General features: G+C 36.5%; 1 pseudogene; it reads right to left on the reverse strand.

Moving 5' to 3' along the window:
- Positions 1–2,834: 2,834 nt before the first annotated feature.
- LOC145297110 (5S ribosomal RNA) lies at positions 2,835–2,949 on the reverse strand (annotated as a pseudogene).
- Positions 2,950–4,412: the final 1,463 nt, after the last annotated feature.

The following is a 4,412-nucleotide window of genomic DNA, read 5'->3' on the forward strand; positions in this document are numbered from 1 at the left end:
GTTGACACAGACGGTTTAAGTCAAGAATGCGTATTGCTAACTTTACTGTTCGGAGAGCGATTTCTGTCACTCATCTGAAAGCGCACATGTTATTTATTTATCTATCTATATATCTATAAAAGTGAACGTGCCTCTGTGTGTGTGTCTGTCTGTGTGTCTGTGTACATTTTCCTTCGTAATAACTCTTTTAATTTTCAGTCTACGGACTCGAAATTTGATATACCGGGTACTGAGATTTGGGAAAATCTATGTGATCGGTTTTCGGCCAGAAATTTGTTTTTTAATGGGTCAAAGTTCAACGATTTGACCTTTGAGAACTCTACCAAACTCCTCCGAGAATTTTGTGTTTAAACACTTAAAAGTTTAGATATAGGGTCCTTTGATATGGATCTAACTTAATAACTTCGTTTGAGCCCAAAACAATAAATGTTAAGGGGTCATAATAGGGGTAAAAGTTTTTTTAAAAATTACCGTTTTTCTTTCGTTTTTTCGCTCAACATACACCTCCAAACCCCCGGGCAACGCCGAGCTGAAATGCTAGTATACCTATACTATTTTTTTCGCGCTCTGACATTGATATTAAAAGTCTAATTTTTCTATTTAAAAATTATTAAAATGAACTTCTTAACATACTCAATCATGGATATTCGAGCGACTAAATAATGGTTAGCTAATTTGCATATTGCTTGAAAATAGAATCTAACATTAATTAAGTATTTATTTTTTATGGTTTCTTATTAAATAATTAATTTAATTTAACGATCGCACTCAGTTTTGTTTATGCATATTTTTTACATTGTGCATAATTGGGTAGCTATACACTAGGTTTAAAGTATTCAAGAGTGATAACTAATTAATTTAACAAAGTTATTAAGAAGAGCAAGATATATTTTTAATAATATAAACAAATTTACGTGGTCACAACACTGGACATGCTAATGTTTCGGATAATGTTTGGTTAAAACCAGAAGTCCTTGTCAGGCGACTTAATAAATGATTGCTTTCCACAGTAGCCAATCTTCATGTCCAAATAATATATATATATATATAGATATAGATATAGATATATATATATTATATATATATATATTATATATATATAATATATATATATATATATAATATATATATATATATATATATATATATATATATATATTCAGTGAAACCGCAATTTGTTGTGGTTATAAATTGGCAAATAAAAAGAAGTGAAAAAAATGTTGGATATATATATATATATATATATATATATATATATATATATATATATATATATATATATATATATATATATGGTTAGGGTTAGGGTTAGGGTTTAAAAAAGTACCACTCTGCAATAAATACCGACTCCTTGATGGTGTAACGACTCATTATGACGTTAGTAGGGTTAATCTAAATGCACTGAAATCTTTTTTTCGATAGTTTGATGCTTCTATTGTTCAATCTTATATTTGATCTGCTGCTTTTGGGACACCTTATATATAATGGACTCTCCCGTCGATTTCGATGTATGAGCTTCCGCCACAACAATTAAGTTGCTCGGAAAATCCACACAATTGCTTTGTCTATAATGGTGAAGGCTTTGTGTGGAACGAACCACTCTTTTTGCTACTGCTGCTAACCACACAGGACAAAGTACACAGTACATCGCAGGTTTTTATATCAGAGTTTCCTTCTCCTAGATGCATGTCTTAACGAAGACTCGAGGTGTATCTCCCCCAGTGAATTAATGCCCCCACCCCAGATACCAACTTGGTTGTCCTCGACGGTCGTACATCTAAACAATATGATATAAATGCGGGAGTGCCCCAGGGATCTATCCTTGGACCTCTGCTGTTCCTGATATTCATAAATGACCTCCCCGACAAAATTGCCTCTGAGATGGGTATATATGCTGATGACACCACACTCTATAACAGGCACGACAGGAAAACAAATGAACATATATCTAAAGTAATGGCAGAAACACTAGAGGATGACCTCCAATCAGTAGTGGAATGGGGACAAAAATGGATGGTCACGTTCAATGCCGCCAAGAAAAAACTGGTTTCATTCAATAATTACAAGAAACCTTCTCTACCACCTATAGCAATGGACAACGACTCTTTATCTGAGAGTACGTCTCTCAAGCTCCTTGGCCTAACGTTCACAGGAAACATGAACTGGAACAATTACATCGAGAGCATTGCCAGGGCCGCTGCGAAGAAGGTGAGATCTCTCTACCGTGCTAGAAAACTTCTAACACCCGAAAGTATCCTGTACCTCTACAAGGCCACTATTCGCCCATGTATGGAGTATTGCTGTCATATTTGGGCTGGTGCATCGGCTACTAGTCTCTCGCTCCTTGGCAGGGTTCAAAAGAGAGTCGCAAATCTGATAGGCCCTAAACTGGCATCTAAGCTTCAGCCTCTGTCCCATCGTCGAAATGTTGCATCCCTCTGCCTGTTCTACAAGTATTATAATGGTGAATGCTCTGATGAACTGCAAGCACTTGTGCCCCCACGACGTAAACACCCTCGACAGACCCGACAAGCTGCAAAATCGCACCCCCACACTGTAGAGATCCCTAGATGTAGAAGATCCTTCTACTCCAGTAGTTTCTTCCCCAGAACTGCTAGACTTTGGAATTCCATTCCAGGTCACTGCTTCCCCATCTGTACTGACATGCATAAGTTCAAGTGCAACGTGAACCAACATCTCGCTGGCCAAATCCCTACATAGTACCCCAGTAGTTGCTGCCCCTGATAGTAGCCCCCTACACCAAAGTGGCAATGTGCCTTGTTTGGGGTGAAAATGTAATAAAAAAAAAAAAAAATTTCTACGACACGACGCAGTACATACAGCGCCTAGACTTCCTAAATGGTCATCCATCTGGTACTGGCCAGGCTCAACGTTGCTTAACTTCGGTGATCTGGTGAGAACCGGTGTCAACGTGATTGTGCCGTATATATATATAGCGTAATATAGCGTAATGGTTAGGAGCCTTGACTGCCGTACAAACGGTCGGGTTTCAATCCTGGCTTGAGGTAGTTGCCTGTCTAGCCGCACTGATGAGCTGTGAAACAGCGAAACAGTACTGTATGTGGATGACTATATATATATATATATATATATATATATATATATATATATATATGTGTGTGTGTGTATATATAATAAAAATAATCCGTCATTGGATACTTTACCTTTCACCAGACTATCCATTCACGTGAAATCACCTTTTTCTTCACCATGTTCCCTCTGCTTCACTTTTTGTTATCAAGTAAGATCTTTGATTTACTTGCAGTTTCATCAAATACTTTTGTATGCCAAATCCGATCCCGCATTTTGCTAATTCCTACCCTCTGATGAGAAGGAAAGTATTTCTTGGAAACTCTTATTAAATGTTTCCTTTTCAGGTTAAATATGCTTTTAACTCTTTTTCAAAGTGTTTTTAACATGTTTTATTAACTTATATATATGTGTGTGTGTGTGTGTGTGTGTGTGTGTGTGTGTGTGTGTGTGTGTGTGTGTGTGTGTGTGTGTGTGTTAGCCGCTTTAAGAAGCTAGTTTATTATCGTTGAGCAATTTAAGTTGAATTAAGTCGGTCAATTTAGCTCTTAGGCATTGATCATCATATAATGATTAGATCATTCTGACTGACGTCAAAAAAATTAAAAATAAATGTTTAATTTCAAAGTTATTTCACGCGGTTAATGGTAGCTGAATTGATACGGTCTTTGCTAATGAAGCCAGTGATGGCGTGTGTTGCTGGGTTCGAATCTATCGACTAGTGTTAATCATGACATTCTGCACTGAAGATTCCTGAAAGGATGAAACACTAGTGTCTGTAGGTATTTAATTATTATAGTAAATAATTTTATATATATATATATGGGGGGGGCGTAAATGACCATCGCTGTGTGTATACGGCAGTCTCTACCAAACTCCTTTATTATTTTTTAGTCTACAGATTTGACAATTGATATATAGAGGATTTAGACCTGTGAAAAAAAAATCGATTCAATTTTAGCCTGTAAATATTGCTGGTGAGGTGTCAAAACTGAAACAGATTGACCTTGGCAAGTCGATTAAGCGTGTTATTTCAAAACGTGTACATTAATACCTTTCATAACCTTATTTCGCAGGGTTTTCTATGCGCATGGGCATAGCACAGATGGTTACATATAAGGCTGGCGAGCTCTGTGTTTTGGTTTCGATCCTAGCTAATGGCAAGAAAAAGTATGATATATTGGACACAATTGATAATGAACTTGCTTGATGAAAATAAACTAGCGGGACTTGTGGAAATCCCACGGGGGACTGATTCATATGTAATGTATTGATGTTGGCATTCTGTAGATATTCATCGTAAATGGAGACGCTCTGATATTATTGTAGCAATTTTGTTAAAACTGCAAAAGTATTTATCC

The sequence above is a fragment of the Euprymna scolopes genome, chromosome 17, assembly GCF_053919585.1.
Source record: "Euprymna scolopes isolate OS-2025 chromosome 17, ASM5391958v1, whole genome shotgun sequence".
Classification (NCBI taxonomy): domain Eukaryota; kingdom Metazoa; phylum Mollusca; class Cephalopoda; order Sepiida; family Sepiolidae; genus Euprymna; species Euprymna scolopes.